The following is a 19,430-nucleotide window of genomic DNA, read 5'->3' as shown; positions in this document are numbered from 1 at the left end:
AAACAGAATTTAGATGACCCTTCCCCTGGTCCTCTTACAATATATTTGTGTACTGTACAAATGTATGAACATACTTCTGTTTCTTTTACTATTACGTGTTTGAAAACTGGGTTAGAAATGGATCAGTCCTGAAATCTCCTCCTGATACAACCTGGAAAGGTACTGAACTAATACAGATTGAGACAGGGCCTTATTACCAAGTCTCTCATATATAGCTTTTTTCAGTGAAAAAGGACAGACATTTCTTTTGCTTTCGGGCATGAGTTTCAAAGGACTGCATGGAATTCATTCCATTAAGAGATGCTTAAAGTTCCATTTAGTTTAGAGGAGAAGCAGTTTGATCCTTAGGGTGACAAATTAGTTTGTTTGTCCGTGACTTTTAATCTCACAAATTTATCATTCATCTAATATTTAATCAAAAATCCACGATGAATGTGTTCTTCTTTGAAAGCCGGTACTTTGAACAGCAAAGTGCCTCTTTTAGTCTGACATTTTGTAATCTGCTTTGCCTACAGATTGTCATTAAATTTACTTAATTTCCCATCTACTGAGCACCAAAACACTTCATGCCTACATTATAATGTAGGAAGATTATTCAAATCATGAATAATTAGATTTAAACATGATACATTGCCAGGGAATCCTTTTGACTCGTCTCTGTAATGTTCACTGGAGAATTATCTGTGCTTGAGAATTCCTGTGTTAGTTGTGAAAAATTAATTTCAAAATGATTCATGAGCTGCTAGAAATCGAGTTATTGTGTTGTTGCCATTATACATTTTATGTTACACAGGGTGAGAACATTCCAATTAGCTTAATTTTTCATACTAATAAGCATGCAGAGGTTCACAAGGGACCATTTTCAGTTCCGTTGGCTATATCAGATATGTACTGTACCTTTCTCTATATTTCCTGAAAGTCTAAAGTATTGCAGGTTTTTCTGAGTTGTCTATAGCTCCTTTACATTAAAATTAGCTCTATCATTATCAGAGACACAAAGTTCATTATAGTCAGCAGAATGCTTGAAAAATTGAATTCCAATTTTTGTGTGGTGACCTCGTACCATACTGTCATTTAGAGACTATTAGATGGCACCATAGTAGATAGGAGCCTGTCTATGCCTTTTGAGTAGTGTGACCTCCATGAAGTGGTTATTAGTCACAACTCAACCTTCCAGTCCACCAACAAGTTGCTATTCCTTCAAAATTGAGGTCCAACAGGGAAACCTAATTCAGATGTATTAATGTAAGGTTTCTGGGTGTCAAGATTCTTGATTCAATCTCTCTAAAGCAGTGGTTCTCAAACTTTTTCAACCAAGTACCACCCCTGATCAAACCAAAGCATCCAAATACCACCTACAAGTCATCTTCTCATAGGAACCCCAGAAAATCTCAATGACCAATATGAGTGCACGTGTGCACACATTCGCATACACATATAATAAATATTATAATAATACACTTTATTTAATATAGCGCATTTAAAGGTGGCTTCTCAGAGCGCTTTACAGAAAAAAAACAGGAACAACAACAAATAAAAATAATAATAAAGCACCATTTCAGTGAGAGGGGTGAGCCTGTTTAGTGGAGCAAAGCAGATGTGAAGTCATTTTTCGAGCTTGGATACAATTCACAACAGACTCTAACAGATTTTAAATTGTCAGGCATTTTCTTGACGGCAAAGGTCTCGCGGTGGATGTTGCAATGCGTCCATTCATTTCTGGAACAACCTTTCTAATTCGTGGAAATACAACGCTGTTTCGGCTTGTCATTCCTCTAGCACCGTCTGTACAAACTCCGACGCACTTTATCCAGTCGATGCCATTCTCTTCAATAAATTCATTCAGAAGCTGAAATATGTGCTCTCCTGTAGTTCCTGTTGGTGGCGGCTTACAGAACAGAAAGTCCTCATGGGACATGCCCTCAAACTCGTATCTAGCGTAAACGAGGAAATTGGCCAAATCAACTACAGACTCATCTAATTGCAGCATACTTTTGATATCATCCTCCATATCAAGAATTCTATGAGTGACTGTGTCTTTCAGAGGGGGCAGCAGGTCGTGCGTTTAGCAGCTTTTTCTCCACACATAATACGTGTCAGCTCTTTTGCCAATGGTAAATAAAGTTCCTCAAAAATAGTGTAGGGCTTACCTGCTTTAGCAATCCGCAAGCTTGCAATTTTCCCCGTTTCCTTTTCAGGAGTCTGTCTCAGAAGTTAAAGAAGTTTTAATTTCATGCACATAGGAGCGACACACAGAGACGCTCTGTGTATTTTTCTCAAATTAACCTAGAACAGTTCTTAAATATGTTTCTGTTACCTATCACGCTTTCCTGTGCTCACAAAATTACCAGCGTTCGTATCACGCATTTCTATGCATTCTTGTGTTTACAACATTGGCATTGTTCCAAAATTACGCACATTCTCCTACCTCCCTATTTGTTGTTCGTAGCACGCATTCCTATAGAATAGTATAGAATTACATTGTAGCTATGTGTCCACTCAAGTATTAGCGTGCGCTGTACCATAGTAGTACATGGGCTGCATATTCAACACGTATTAAAATATGAAAACCCATCCCGATTTTTCAGTGCACACAACAAAGTTACAGGGTCATATGGTGTACCAGCAGGCGGCGCTCCGCGTACCACTCCTGGTACGCATACCACAGTTTGAGAACCACTGCTCTAAAGCATGCTCTGCCTTGATATTTTCCCCACTGTTCGTGGGGTTCTTTAGTGGGTAGAGAGCCTGTCGTGGATCTTGGTTTCTCTCTTTCCTTTTCAGCTTCTCTTTCACTTGATTTCTCAGCTTGGTAACAGTCTTGACTGCCGACACACTGACAGACCGTGCAGTTCTTCAGTGTCTTAGACAACTGCTTTTCACTCCCTAAACCACTCGTTTATCTCGCCATCAAAATGAGGAGAACCTGCGAGTGGGAGTTGAGTTTCATCATGTGGTATTTTAGATTGCAGTGGTTAGCATTGCTGCCTCGAAATGCTGGGGCCCTGGTTTCAATTCTGGACCTGGGGTCCAATCTGCATGGACTTGTATGTTCTCCCTTTGTTTGCGTATGTTTCCTTCAGGAGCTCCTGTTTCCTTCAACAGTCATACTGGTTGGTTAATTGGCTTCTGGAAAAAAATTGACCTGGTGTAAGTACTGTATGTGCGTATCTGTGTTTGTGTCTGTGTGTGCCCTGCAAAGGACTGGCGTCCCATCCAAGGAGTATCCTTCCTTATACCTGTTTCTTGTCAGGATAGACTCCAGCACCCCCATGACACCAAATTGCATTAAGCAGTTAGAAAATGGCTGGATGGATTGTATTGTAGATCCAGAGTCTTATCTTCAGCCAAGCCGGGTGAAGCACCAGGGCATCTACACAGCCCTTGAGAGGACACTTCCTCTTCCTCCACTAACAGAACATTTGGAAAAAACAACAAGTTTACTCTACTTATTTATATTTCTGTTCATCTGAACAAAAGGTTTTTGTGCAAAATATTATTTTAAAAATTCCTTTATAGTCATCTGAACATCACAGAAGCTTCCTTTTCATTTTCATTCACATTTATGCACACAAACACGTACACCAGACACGGAGATTATCTTGTGTTTTCTAAACTAGTATACCTGAAATGGGTATGCTGTATACTATATACAGTATATAATAAAACTGAATGTTTTTTGTTTTTACTTTCTATTGCAACCTACTGTTTTTAAGTGATTATTTATTTCTCTCTTCAAATACTTCACTTTTTAAAAAAGTTTACAATGAAAAGTTCTTGCATACTTAATGTCTAAAGCCTGCTATGAGCTATGCTGTACAAGTGAAGTGATAAATTTAATTATAAACCTGTTTTAATAATCCTGATTGACAACATCTTCTCATTTTGAATACTGGCTAGATCAGTCAGAGCATAACTTTGTAAATTTCTTCAAAGCTACCTAATCACTAGTGGAAAAATCACAGTCTATCTTATTTAACAATGGAAGTTAGAATTAGTACAAATAAAGCCAGGACAGAAAGGATTGATAAGACTGAGCCTAAATCCTCTGCTGTTCACCTTGGGTGTAAATGTTGTGGACAGTGATCTCCCAGATGTTTGATGTGATAAAATATTGTAATTTGACTTAATGCTCTGATGTCTTTTTTTTCTGCATAATTTTGTAGGGCTTAAAAAATTAAATTTTACTTTATTCCTGTTATTTTTATATGCTTCAGTCAGCCAATTTAATGAGTTCAAAACCCCCAGATCCCTGCAACTAGAAATAACCATAAAAAATGTTCGGCGGTCTTTGCATAATTTAGAAGCGACGCTTTATTTTAGTACCTAAGGAGACACCCCTAGTGATCTAACATTGGAGCATTTTCTCAGATGGATCATACTGCTTATTTATGATTTTAGAATCACAGATTTTTAGCAGAGTTACCCTGAAAGTAAAGTAGCCTGTGTCCAGACTCAATGATTGACAAGTGAGAACTTAATAATTAATAGCAGGTGTTTTTTGGTATACTTAAATTTCAGTCCATTTGAAAGAGTCAGTTATGTAATCCCCACCTTCAGATTCAGACATCAAATTTATTGTTATAGTCGATTCCCCTGTCAATGGATTTGCCACTGAAGGTAATACTTCAAATCCTTTTTGAAACCCATCTGACTGCCCTTTAAACTCGTTAGTTGTAACACTTGTGGTGTAGAGATTAGGACTCGGAACTTGTAGCTCGAAGGTTGTATGTACGAGCCTGGATAAGACACTGATGATGTTCCTTTGAGAAAAGTACTTCAGTCACGTTTTTTTCTGTACACACCCAAGTATGAAATAGGTAGAAAAGCAGAGTGCTTTGGATTGTGTCATCAGTAAAATGAAGTCATGAAAATGAAATATTTTTTGTAGTGGATCACTACAACAGTGAACAGAACAGAACCACTGTTTTGCAAGGCTTGTCCAGATTTCATGTAGACATTCTCTCCACATTATAAATGTACAGTATAAACATTTAAGTATGGCGTCATGCTGTGTCTGCAGCTTTTTCTAAAAAAGTGGGGCTGTGCTTGTAGAATCCAAAAGCAGGGGTTAGTCAAAAGTGAAAAAGTGAATTAAGTTTAAAATACAGTGATTTTAGAAGCTACATGCCAAAAATAGAAAAACGTTTCAGTGTTTATGGTATGCTGTACTTTTCTTACCAGTTGAATTAGTATTGAAGAAATAAAATGTAAGCCCTACATTTACAGTATGAAGGAAACAAGTAACTCTAGCACTTAACAAATACAGCAAATTGTTATGCTTAAGTAAAGAAATCTGATTACAAGGATTTCATGAAAATGGAAATAAACAGATTTTTAAATCCAGTTTCCTTGTTAACAATTTTCATTTTTACAAATTAAATCTCGTGGAACATGACAGAAGAGTTTGATTACTTAATTCCTTGCTGGCATATGGACTCTTTTTAGATTGTAAATTTGACTGCCCTGAATATCACGGACTGAGTCAGTCACCACCAAAAGTAGTGAGTAGTTGACTAAAAGTATTTTCTTTTTATATATATATATCCAGAATATATATATATATTGACGGACATATCAAGTTTTAGAAAAACCCACAACTCAAGGTATTTCCTGTTTGTCTGTGCAGCACTGATTCTGTCATCTTGCCTGATGCCTGTGAAAAATGACTTTATTTGGCAGAGCCTTTTTCTTTGAAGTGTTTTTCTTTATTGTATTTGCTTATACAAATAGAAATAACCGCGGGCTGCAAAGCTTGTTTTCTGTGATCAATCAAAGTCTTTACCCTGGCAAGGTTCATGATAAAGGAAACAAAATGTTCCCTTTCAATTGTACCTTAAGATGATATTCCCTGAAAGCTGTTCTATAAAATAAAGAATAATATTAATTTGAATATCTTGCTGGCATGGAAGTTAATATCAATGAAAGCCTAAAGCTAAGGCCACCCTTTAGAAAGTTTATAATTATTATATAACTCACAGTCTTCAACAACCAGGTATATCATTGTTCTGAATTTGCATAGCAGATATATTTATCCATTTGATCCTTAAATGCAGCAACAACATTAGATTCTTGCACTTTTTAAATTAAATATTGATTTTAAGGATTATTTTCTGCTTATTTCACTTATAGAAATTGTGACTGTGGCTGATGACCTACCAAAGAACTGAATACTGAATCTATAATAATTGCCTGTTGCTTATTTGCCCCAAAAAGTCTTGATTGGAACACAAATCAGTCATGTATTCACAGTTACAGCTATAAACGGTCTGTTTTTTAATTCCAAGGTATTGTTGATACTTTTATGTGTTTTATATCTACAGTGTGGTACTCACTGTTCTAGTCCTGTTTACTCCTGTGCTGTTTCCAGCATAATGACTTAGCTGATGAGAAGTACGGCATTCAGAAAGTTACAGAACACTTACATGCTCATGTTTTTTTTTTAAGTTCTTTCGAAATATAAACTTTCAAACAATGTGTTCATAGAAAAGGGTTACTTCTGTGCATGATGCTGTATGTATATTAAAACAGTCAGTTAGCATGATTAATTTGCTTAGGAGACACTTATTTTAAGGCAACTTAAAATATTTTTAAGCTTCTGTGTAATGTTTAAGTTTAAAGGAAATCAATCATGCTAACACTATAAAATATATTAATACAATTACAGTAAGGCTAGCACAAAGTGGAAATGTAAAACAAATGCCACTGTGCAAGCAAATTCTAAAGATTAATGATAATTCACCTCCTGTAGTCAGGGAATACTGAGCATACAGATTTAATAGATTGTAATTACTTGGTCTGGTTTTTCCATCCTTATTATAGATGGGAACTACAGTACATTAGCAATTCTCCAGTCCCTGGGTACAACCCCTGTCTTAAGGTATTGTTGGAAGAGTTGTGTCAATGGCTTTTGAATAACATCTCTCATTTTGTTTGATATAATTGGTAAGATCCCATCAGATCCTGGGTATTTATAAATCTTGAGAGCCTGAGTGCTTGTAGTACTTGACAAAGTTCTCCATCTTCTATGCCAATATAACCTAGTCCTTCTGTAGCCTCATACATTTTGTTGCCTTCTTCCTTAGTGAATACCTGAGTGAAATACTCAGCCATTTCCCTTTCATTGTCTAGTAGTTAACCGTGTTGGTCTTGGCTATGTTTTACTTCATGCTTGTCAGTTCTTCTGCTGTTTGAGCACTGAAAGAACTTTTTGTGTAGTTTAAGCTTCATTGCAATATTCTCTTCAGTTTCTCTCTGCACTCTGCAGCACCCACATGCAAATGCACATAGTCACGCAATAACCCTTTATCAACCCCATACAACCTTAATATGGTTGTTCAGACGCCTCAACAATCCCGTTACAAAGGGTTGAACTGGAAAATATATATTTAAAGGGCTTATCAATAGGTGTATGTTATAAACCACCTAATGCAAATATAAGCACAGATAGCTTGCAGTAACAAATCATGAAGTTACGTAGCAAACGTGATGTTATATTGATGGGAAATTTCACTTTTCCACACATAAATTGGGATATTGTGATGGGTAATACAGATGCTGTAATTGTTAACTATGTCTTAACATAGTTTATAAAAGCATTCACTAGGCATTCTAAGATACTCTTACTTCCAGCAGCCATATCACCCTGCAACTCACAACTGGTAACCTACTGAAGCTAAGCATCTGTGAGCCTGGTCAGAACCTGGATGGGAGACCTCCTGGGAAAAAGCAAGGTTGCTGATGGAAGAGGTGTTAGTGGGGCCAGCAGGAGGCGCTCACCCTGCGGTCCATGTGGGTCCTAGTGCCCCAGTATAGTGATGGGGATACTATACTGTAAAAAGGCGCTGTCCTTTGGATGAGACATAAAACCGAGGTTCTGACTCTCTGTGGTCAATTCCCCCTGGTCTTGAAATCCTGATCTGGAAACATGTTTTTGAATGATTTAATTGAGGTATTAAGAAAAAAAAATAAGTTAGGATGAGAGCATTCCATAGACTCTGTAAAAGGGTTACTAATACTAAGACATAGAAAAAGAATACGATAACTTTATTAGCCATATATAATTTCTTGTATTAGGAATTTGTCTTTTCATATACCCTAGCTTGCTCTCCGTGAGACACACAGGCACACAGATGGGGAGAGAGAATCTTGGGGTCAGAGCGCAGGCTCAGTCATTTATACAGTGCCCCTGGAGCTGCTGGGGTTAAGGGCCTTGCTCGGGGGCCCAATGGAGTAGGATTCCTCTGCCAGCTGCAGGATTTTAAGCGGCAATCTTCCAGCCACAGGCGCAGATCCTTAGCCGCAGTGCCACCACTCCGCTTCGCCCCCTAATGTGGACATACAGCCACAAGTACAAAAAATATATTAGAGTTGCTGAGAGGAAAACGGATAAGAATATTGTAATAGAGTAAAAAAATAATAGAAAGCACTTTTTTACTGCAGCAGTTAATGTGGGAATAAATTGTTTGGGAGATATCAGAGATTAATAATAGAAGACAGTAATGGTACAGTTGACAAATTAAGAAAGAGTTCCCATAAGTCTTTATAAAACCCAAAAAGCATGTCCTACATTATACATGTCCTACTCCAACAGTAGTGGGCAATTGTAGCATAACAGATACTGAGATTCTAAAGGGGCTATGTTAATGAAGATAAATCTTATAATTCTTGAGGAGATTTGATTCAAGTACAGAAAATCCTAAGGTGTTATAGATGGATTGAACTCAGAGGACTTTTTCACTCTTGGTATTGAGACAAGGGCACACTTGGTGTCACAATTGGTAACTCAACAGAATTGTTTGGGACAATATTTTGGGACAGACAATAATAATGACTCAAAGAGAAGTGCACTTCTTGAACAAGCTTCTCAGCCAGGTGATTGTGGCTTTAACTCTGGGAACCTTTAAGAAATGGCTGGATGAAATTGTAGATTAATTTAGAAATTAAACTACAGAAAAAAATAGATGGGGCTAAATTGTCTCCTTTTGTTTGTGACCTTTCATCAATTATGTTCTTATCCAAAGGTAGTGTTGTCAAGCAGTGCTTTTCTTTTTAACACATGCAGTGTTTATATGAAGGCTATTATTCTTTTATCAGGCTGAGTACTGAGGCTGAGAAAATAAACAAGGGTTGTATACTGTCAACACGTTATTTGGAAAATGGTGGCAATATTGATTTAAATCTAAATTAAATATATTAAATTTGAAGATAACCTTTTGAATTATTAGTGAGATATTAACTTGTGAAAAGCTTGTGCTTTTATAATGTTGACTGTCACTTGTCTGTGCATCTTTGATTTTCACTTGGAATTCTAGTGCTGGATTGTACAGTACTACCCATTATATCAGAGCCAAGCAGAGTGATTTCGATCAGTTTTTGTTTTTAAAGGAATCCACCTAGAATGGTTAAACATGTAGTGATAAATTATTTAGAATACTCATAAAAAATAAGTTATTCCTTCACAAAAGATGTTTGTGCTTAAAATAATAAAATAACTTGGATTACGAGCCTTTCATTAGCTTGTATGCCCAGCTGCTGTGCTGTATGGATTCCACTCTGTAAGCTGCAGGTTATATTAGAATGTGGCCCCCTTCGTAGGCATGCGATACTTTGCAATAAATGCAGTTATTGCGTTAGTAGTAATTCAGATTACAATCGAAATGGATGACTCTGATTGTACTAAACCTATGCACTCTTAAATCTTTTTCCATAGCAGGACTTATTGATTATGCTGATGACATTGGGAGCCTTACTGACCTGATGACTTATAATTCGGTTGTGTCAGACTTCATGGTCTTGATAGCACTGAGTCTGACAGGGCTGCTCGTCTTCATGGCTCACTGCCATGGAGTTTTGACATAGCCATTCAGAAATCCCAGGTGTTTTTTCTGCTAGAATGTGTCCCAGATAGCTCTCCCTAGTGAGCCATTCTGTCAAGTGCATGTCTGCTTGATGAAATATGAGTGCTTTTGATCTCCTTTGGATATAGTGATAAATGTTAAACTTCTGTTGAATGAAATCCATGATTTATAAGGCAGAAATGTGCCCTTATTGAATTGCTGTTTTTTCTTTTTGTTTTGTAAATCCTAGTTTGAAAAGACTCAAGGTACAGATGCAGCCATTCAAAATGCGCGGGCGATACCGCATTATTTTCCGGTACGCTGTACGCAGTCTACCGCGAATTACCGGTAAATACTGCTAGCAAAATAATAGTATCCGGAATTTCCGCAAGGTGGAGCTAATAAAGCTAAACCTCTCATGTTTGAGCTGTCGCCATCAAAGTCTTTAACGAAGATATTACTAATAGTATTAATAATGAATGACCTTGGACAAGCTGTAAGTGTAAACTCAAAGTATTGCCCTGGTCAACATTCTTTTTTTCATTGACCGTCTTTGTAAAAGTAACACCACAGCATTTCACAATCACGCATTTGTTTCCAATCATGCAAAGTACATTAATTTTGAGAATCGATTCACCATGCCTTTCACATGCTCATAAAAGAGATTGATTTAGGAACATAAACATATTACCGTATGAAAACTGTACTGTATACAGTATGTATATGTATATTTAATGTCTTAACTGTGCCCGTTTAAGTATTGAATATTCATATCTAATTTTACCACTGAAGGGAAATCTTAGTAGCTGAGCATAAAAAGAATAGGAGCATACTGCAACGCGTGTGAAGGCCATAAACGATATTAATTTTGGAACATAAACATACAGTATATGGCTGGTCTCGGTACTTTAAAGAAAACATACATGAAACATGGTTTCATTATGACCAGAATCGGTCTTGAGATATTTTTAACTTGATTTACAGTATTTGAGAGGTATGTCTTAACACCGATACTACAGTGCGTAAATACTGCTCACGTATATGTTTCTAGGTTTATATTATGCATTTCATACGGTCAAATTACTTTTGAGCAACTAATAAGAAGCGCGAAATGGTATGCCCAGGGCGTTTTAGTTTCGTTTTGTGCTGGGACTCTGCTTTTAACAATGTCGCCGGGATTGATTAGAGATATCAAGTACATACAAGTCATTTTTTAAATGTTGTAGTTCGTCTTGTAAAAATGTTACGAGTACATCATCTATCAACAATTACACAGGTTCTGTTTCCATATTGCGGATTTTGGTTACGTAATATTATTTTCTAGATTTCACGTTGTGAATATATGATTTGGGCAAACAGAGCCGCAAAGAAGACCATTATGGGTTGTTGTTTTTTTTTTGCAGTTTTATCTAGAACAAGCGATGCTTAAACCTTTGTCTGATTCTTGTGAAACTATCCATACGACAGTTACAGTACCTAGGAGTTGACTTCAGTGATGTCACTGATGGGATGTTTCTAAAAATCCATCCTCTGTAAAACGTCTTCTCTAGTTGTCCTGCATATGTATTCGCTAATGAAGCTGTGTGTTCTGAGCCTGGATCTCTACATTTCTGTATGAACCAGCTTAGAGGGCTAAAGACAGCTTGTGTTTAAATTGAGTGTAAGGTAATTTATGCTTCTAAAGTCATGGTCAGCATTTATTATTGTACTGTGCTGTAAACTTGTTCTGTGCCTAGTCATATTATTTTATAGCGTTTTTATAGCGTTATCAAATCTGGTGGCGCTGTGTGTTAGTTTCCTGACTCCCATGTCACATGGTCTGTGATTGAATCGCATGGAACTATGACTTTATTTTTTAACAAACATTTCTTTGAAAAAATGAAACGTTTCCCTTGGTGAGAGATTAAATAAAACCTCACTCGCACCAAACAAATTTATATTTCTAAATATCTCAACATGATCGAATTTAAGTCTTTTTAATAACAATGAATAGTCACCTATGCGTTACAAAATAAACATTTATATTGATTTGAATCGCGTTTTGATTTAAATCGTAAACGCGTGTTTAAATATATGTGTTTAAAGGCGATATACTGTATAAAAGAGCTGATTCCTATGGAGTGTGTTCCGCCGGGGATTCAAAAAATTTATTTTTTTTAATCGCGTATCTAAGGAAAATTGCAGTATAACTTTGTTCATGCACAAACAGTGGCATGTTACATTATAATTTGGGTGTCTCCTCTTGCCAGAAAGCTCTAAATTGCATTTTGAGTGCGGTTTTTGACTTTTTCTAAATTGCAACCCATAAATAAAGCTGATAAAGCTTAGACTAACTGTATTCTAAACTATTATAACAGCACATTGGACAATGCAACGTAAATTGCAAAAATGCACTTGGAATCTGTCCAAGCCCTCCTCTGAAAATTATTTAAACTGCGACACTGATCATTCATCTCTAAATAAACTTTATTTTATATAGTGTTTTAAGCGAATAGGTAATTCGATTGCTCATAAACCTAATCGCTTTTTCTACATAAACACAGCGTGATTGCTCTCTGAAAATGCTTTTCCTTTATATTTAGGCTCAGATTTCAACTATAGATCGTATTATTATAAACTTTCTTGGAAAAATGTATTTTATGTAAACCATGTTTGCTATTAATTCATTTAGGGCTAAAATACGTTCATTGTCTTCCAATCGAGTCGAGTTGACATTGGAAGCTTGCCACTCCCGGACTGTTAAACCAACGCATTAGCATGTTAAAGCGATTCCATTGAGGAGCCCAGCTACCAGTTAACACTGTACTTCCTACTTTGAAAATACCTGTGAAACCGGTTTAATTCGTCACAGCCAGCACTCCGGCAGAGAGGGGGTTGTACTCGTAAAGTAGAAGCAGGCGAGATTTCCAGCGAAACACACCTCCCCCCCCCCTCAAAAACCCAGTAAGCAGTAATGCTTTATGTTGAAAATTGAGGTGGATTTTGAGGATGATAAAGAGGATAAACTGGGATGGGAGGAGGGGTTGGTTTTGCATAAGGGGCGGGATTATGATAATTGGAGGAATTTGTGAGAGTATAATGGTTTGATATATTTGATTTTGTATTGTGGTCGTTATCTATGTTTTTGGTTGGTATTATGTTTATATGGTTGTTTTTGTTGGTTGGTTGTTATTATGGTTATTAATAATACGATTTATAGTTGAAATCTGAGCCTAAATAAAAAGAAAATGTGATTAGGTTTATGAGCAATCTAATTACTTATTCGTTTAAAACGCTATATAAAATAAAGTTTATTATTAATTTGCTAGATAGAGCGGTGAACATTATTATGCATAAGACAAAGATAACGATCCTGATCAGTTTAGAAATCTGTGTACGCTGTAAGGTTTTTACTTCTTAAACTTTTAAAATACACGTTTCGAATAGAAAGAAATCCTCTTCCTGGTACAGTCGCATGAAGAGAGAGGGGAAACAGCCCTACACAGCCCTGTCGCAGTACACGAATATAATCATATCGTTATTAAATTCTTTAGATACGCGATTCCATATTATATTAGCAGAAAAGCTTAAAACTACCACTTTTTCACACGCTATTTCACATGTTAGTTAAATTTAATTTATTTATATATTATATATTTATATCTCTGACCAAGGGAAACGTTTCATTTTTTCAAAGAAATGTTTGTTAAAAAAAGAGTCATAGTTTTAGTGGGATTCGATCACAGACCGTGTGACATGGGAGTCAGGAACCTAACACACAGCGCCACCAGCAAGTTCACATGCAGACTGCTGAAAAAGCACTACAGAAACATTATCGACAGACAATGTACAGCGTGTACTATTCTTGTGTTGCGGTACATGAATATAATTATATCGTTATTAATTTCGTTAGATACGCAATTCCATATTATATTCCCTTTTAATCAAATTCTAAAAGTATGCTTGTTGACTACGGTATCTCTTTAGTTAAAGACTTCGATGCTTAAAATGTTTAGGAAGAAATGGAATACCGGTGTGTATTTTTTACACTTTTTTTTACCGATACATACTCTTAGAGTTTGATTAATAGGGAATATAATACAAAAATATAGTACTAGAAAAGGTACTACCAGTTTTAAAGGTGATATGTAAAATAAGGTTTTTTATTATTGTTATAGAGAAACATGATCAGATTTTCCCTGGTTCAGAAAAAAAGATCTAAAGTGCTACACATAACTTTCTTAATTCGATGTATTTAAAGCAGTGAACTACTGTAGGTGTAACATAACATTCAGAAATACAATCGAGAATAGTTTTGTGGTGTTTGTTTAGATGAAACATTCCTAAAACGTATAACGTAACAAAATTAAAGACGATTAAAATCTGTAATCTTTCCACTTGTACTGTATGTCATCGGAAAGTTTCTGCTTTGTGTAAGGATGGTATCAAAAAGCAATCTTAAGTGGTGAGAAAGCCGTGCTCAATGTATTTAAGGGACTTAAAAGTAAAAGGAGATGCTTCATATTGCTTGACTAATTTTAAAAACTAAGTTATAAATGCAGACGCTCCCTTGGTGCCGCCAAATTCTAAAAGTATGCTTGTTGACTACGGTATCTCTTTAGTTAAAGACTTCGATGCTTAAAATGTTTAGGGAGAAATGGAATAGTGGTGTGTATTTTTTACTTTAAAGTACCAAGACCAGCCATATACTGTATGTTTATGTTCCAAAATTAATATAGTTTATGGCCTTCACACGCGTTACAGTATGCTCCTATTCTTTTTATGCTCAGCTACTAAGATTTCCCTTCAGTGGTAAAATTCAATATCTACAACGGGCACAGTAAAGACGTTTACTGTACTGTAAGTCTTTCTACGACAGACCAACGGACCACGAGTGCCCCTGTCGGTCAACCAATCACGTACCGCGGTACCCCGTGTCATCTTGCGTCACGATGCGAGACGCCGTAGCCAATTACCTCCGGTACGTGTCTGTACCGCGCACTTTGAATGGCTGCATCTGTATAGATACACATTTCTGTTATCAATGTTTTTAAAACTCGTAAGTTTAACAATTAGGCTCTGCCCTGTATGGTCTTTAGTGTGCTTTGAATGTAATAAATGTTGGCTTTTTATCCGTTTTAAGGTTCATTTAACATCTCTATATTAAATTCTCCAGTACAAACACAAGAAATAAAACATTAACGTATAACATTTTCACACAGAGTTACAATTATGTTGGTTACTATTATATGATTTGATGTTGGTGTTTAAAGCTGACAATGACAGGGAGAAATGTTTTTGATGGTAACTGAGGGTAACTAAATAATAACAACTTCACAATTCCTTTTGAATCAAATGCTCTTTACGGACTGCTTTAAACAGAACATTATTGCGTGATTTGAGAGCTGCGCCACATTTAATTAAATAATGTGTACAGGTAAAAGAACAGAAAATGTCTTGAAGGAAAATGACTTACAACAGTTGGATTCAACACTCTCCTGTCACGGACAGTGGTATGTTTTTGTTTGCTATCCAGGATTAATCAAATGTTTATTTAATTGAGTTGTTTGTGTGGTGTTTGTGACTAACACACAACACAGTTTAATTTCATTTAGAATCTATGAGTTAGAAGCGGCCAAAAGTCTGGACACCAATTAGTTAAGCATCTATCTTAGTACTTTACTTTATGTAATTCCATTATGCTTGTTCCCCCATTACTTTAAATTTTATAATTGTATGTCCCATACTGTATGTATTTGTCAACCTAGGCCTCAGTGATCATACTTTGTAGTAACTGTGAGAACTCAATAAATGTTATCTAGTTTGTCCCCATAGTAAATATTTAATAAAATAGTAGTATATGGAATTAAATGGAAAGGAGAAGTGGAAAATCTATTTATCTTAAATATAATTTAAGACCTTTTGGCAGCATAACTGTTTACATGCTGAACATTTATCAAGTCCAGATGGGCACATGAAGACTGATCTTCCTATTGGCATTGGTATCTGTTTTAGTAATTATCCTTAACATTTTCTTTCATTAAAAGAGCCATCAGTATATTCTTTAAAAATAATGATTTAGTCTGTTGGCACATAACATAGTCAGTTTTAAATTTATTCCCTTTTTTGTATGTTTAAGCTTTCTTGGAAGTGTCTTGTTCTTTTTGTGATACTGTGTATGATTAAAACTAATTGCTGTTTCATTGCAGCAGAATTTATGTCAGAAAGTTATCTTGGTTTTAGTGGTGATTTATGTCTGCTCATAAGGAAATTCAATGTGTGGTCATAGCTATTGCTTTTGCAGTCCTGTACTGTATAAAATAAATATGGCAGTACTTAGAAGATTCTTGTTCATGTGTTAATATGACATGACAGAGGAAAGTACTGTAGGCTATTTTTCTTAAATAACTTGCTAAAAGTAGTTTGAGGTTTTAATCCCTGGTAATATTCTATTCTTCCCTTTTTTATTTTTTAGTCAGTGGGACAAAATGCTTAAATATAAGATATTGTTCCTCTGGAATTACACTGATGAACAGCGTGTAGCTGTATTTCTGGGGTTAAAGGTCTTACACTGTCTGATTAAAATCACTGGATGTTCTCTAATCTTAGACAAGGAAGGCTTCAAGAGGATTATTCAAAATCCTTAAAGATATTGTTAAAGGCAACCGAATTGACCTTCAGGATGAACAATGAAACGCAAACTAGAGAAGAAAGAAGCAGAAATTAAGGGTTGTATTAAAGCTGTATTCAGTAGCAATGCTAGGAAGCACTTCTTCACACAAAAGGTTGTAGGAGTGCGACACAAACCCTCCTAGCCACTTGTATATGAATAACCGTTCTTTTCTCGGGCGTAGCGGTAACTCTGTGGATCTGTGCCTGTGGGTGGAAAGTTGCCTGTTCAAATCCTACAGCTGGCAGAGGAATCGTACTCCGTTGGGCTCCTTAGCAAAGTCCTTAACCCTAACTGCGCCAGGGGCACTGTACAATGGCTGAAACTGCACTCTGACCCCAAGCTTCTCTCTGTCTGTGTGTCTCAAAGAGAGCAAGTTGGGGTATGCGAAAAGACAAAGACAAATTCTATATGGCTAATAAAGTGATCTTATCTTATCTTCTGTGATTTATCCAGGCAGTCGATGCATAAAGGAGAATACTCTTAATGTTGTCAGGCTGGTTTTTGTCTTCTCAGAATCATAAACTTGTTAAATTAAATAGAAGACATTACACGTTTCAAATTTTCTCAAAGCTAGTTGTAAGGTAATGAGAGTTTGCTTTGTGAGAAAGCCACCCTCTTGACTCAAAATGTAGACTCATTGGTGTGTCCTTGAGCCAAGATGGCCCCCTCTTAATTGGAAAAACCTGCAAAATGAGGGACAGCTAATCAAGTAATTTGCACGTAGAGGAAGTTTAAGGTCTCGTAAAGGAAAGGAGCTGTCGGTATAGGCTCTGCCTATTTGCCACACCTCCTGGAAAAATTAAAAGGCATATAAAAACATCTAGGAGGAAAAACGTTTGAGTCCTGGCTTCAGTCTGGAAGGAGGGAGTGTGAGAGCTCCAGAGGGACGTTCTCATTATTAAAGGATTGAGCTGGTTTACAGACATGTGGGATGCTGCGAGCAAGGGATGCTTGATAAAATACAGTTCAGTGCCTGTACTGAGGGGCACCACAGATTCTGGAGAGGCATAGAGCTCAGTAGTTTGTTCTCAGGCTTGGAGGGGTTGAAGTGTGCTGCCAAAGAACAGAGTTGACCAGCTGAACCGGGGCTGAATGGGAGCTGGAGAAGTGGGGCTTCGTTTAGCAAGACAGCTGTCTAGATAGTCTTGATGGCACAGGTTGAGGCCCTGTGCCTTACCAACTGATGAGAGGAGGCCAATATAAGAAGTAAGAGAGAGAGAGAAAGGCTATGTCAGGGACTGTGCGGTGGCTCTGTGGCTAAGGATCTGTGCCTGTGGCTGGATGGTTGCCCGTTCGTATCCCGAATCCTACTCCGTTGGGCCCCTGAGCAAGGCTCTTAACCTCAGCTGCTCCAGGGGCACCGTATAAATGGCTGACCCTGCACTCTGACCCCAAGAGTCTCTCTCCCCATCTGTGTGCCTGTGTGTCTGGAGAGCAAGTTGGGGTATGCAAAAAGACAAATTTCGAATGCAAGAAATTGTATATGGCCAATAAAGTGATCTTCTCTTCTTCTCAAGTGTTGGTTATGGGGAGGTAGCCCTGGCCAAACAGGATCAGCTGGGATACCTGGGAACAATAAGTGGTAGATCGTAATCTCAGATCAATTAATGGTTGTAAATGAAGCTCTGGTGGTTGGAAAAGAGTTAAGAGCAAACAGTGGAGTTGAAGTGATTATTTTAATTAATATTGTGATGGTGACACAAAGTGAATCTATTTGAATACTCTTATGCCTGGAGATTAATGAAGTCCAAGGGTGAATAGTTGGTAAGACGATCTAGTAAGAGTAATGCACATGTTTAGTGTTAAGTGATTAATGAAGACGAAGACTGGAGAGTTAGAGAACAATTCGTGTCTTATATTGGTAGAAATAAGTAAAGAGCTACATGGAAGGAAGGGCACCATGCAGTCTTGAAAGAGCTAGTGTCCTAGAGGGGGCAGAAATATAAAGACAGACCAATTAGAAAAGTGGAAAAATAAGGTGAAACGCTGGCAGTGTTGTGATTAGGGTGGAGTGTTTTTCAGCATTTGTCATACTAAATGGAGTCTAACATTTTGCTATAATTTATTTTTATGATTTATGCAAAGCAGAATATATAAAGCCAACAGAATATTTGTGTTATCTGTAGTTGATCATTTTAATTACAGTCATACTGTATATTTATAAAAATGTCTAGATTTAAATTGAGATTTAAAAATAACCTTTTGTTTATTTTGTTCTTAGGAGTACAGAATAAGTGAAGAAAATGTTGTACCTCTTTGCATATGATTATACAGTATTTTGGATATACTGCATAGTTGATCTTAGAACTTAAATAAAGGAATGTTATGTAATGTATTGCTGAAACCACATTGAAAATGTTATGTATGGTTTTAGTGATCAATTTACAAAACAAAAATGAAACTGTGTGGTGTTATGTTCTTATGATCCTGTGGTAAATAAATTGTACATTCTTTAAGGATAAAGCCAAAATATTCTAAATTTACAAATTTGAGTTGAAACTTGTCTGTAATATGAGCTCAGTAGTGTTCATTAATGTTTTTTTTTCTCTAATTGTATTTGCTGGAGTGGGTGGCAAAGCTGGGGTTCTGGTTTCAATCGCAGAACTAAGGTGCTATCTGCACGCTGCGTGTATGTTCTCGCTGTGCTCTTGTGGGTGCCCCTCTGGGTGCTCTGGTTTCTTCATGCAGTCCAAGGATACACTGGTAGGGTAACTGTCTTCTGGTTGGCCCTGGTATGTTTTTGTGAGTGTCTTTGCTTGGGTTCATGCGTGTCTGTGTCTGTGAGTGCCCTGAGATGGACTGGCGTCCCATCTAGGATGTGCCCATTGCTTGCCAGGATAGACTCTGGCTCCCCCGTGACCCTGAATTGGATGAAGCTGTTAAAAAAAAAAGCATTGATGAATGGTGTGGAGATTGAAAAACTGTGAACACTTTCTGAA

At 36.9% G+C, this 19,430-nt stretch overlaps 1 protein-coding gene across 2 annotated transcripts in view; it reads left to right on the top strand.

The window, feature by feature from the left end:
- The window catches only part of evc2 (EvC ciliary complex subunit 2), a 122,157-nt gene that overhangs the window by 17,147 nt on the left and 85,580 nt on the right, over positions 1–19,430 (top strand). The window lies entirely within an intron of this gene.

The sequence above is a fragment of the Lepisosteus platostomus genome, chromosome 1, assembly GCF_059453375.1.
Source record: "Lepisosteus platostomus isolate fLepPlt1 chromosome 1, fLepPlt1.hap1, whole genome shotgun sequence".
In the NCBI taxonomy this organism is placed as follows: Eukaryota; Metazoa; Chordata; class Actinopteri; order Semionotiformes; family Lepisosteidae; genus Lepisosteus; species Lepisosteus platostomus.
The sequence above is the reverse complement of the archived record's forward strand: the minus strand, read 5'-3'. Positions and strand labels throughout refer to the sequence as shown.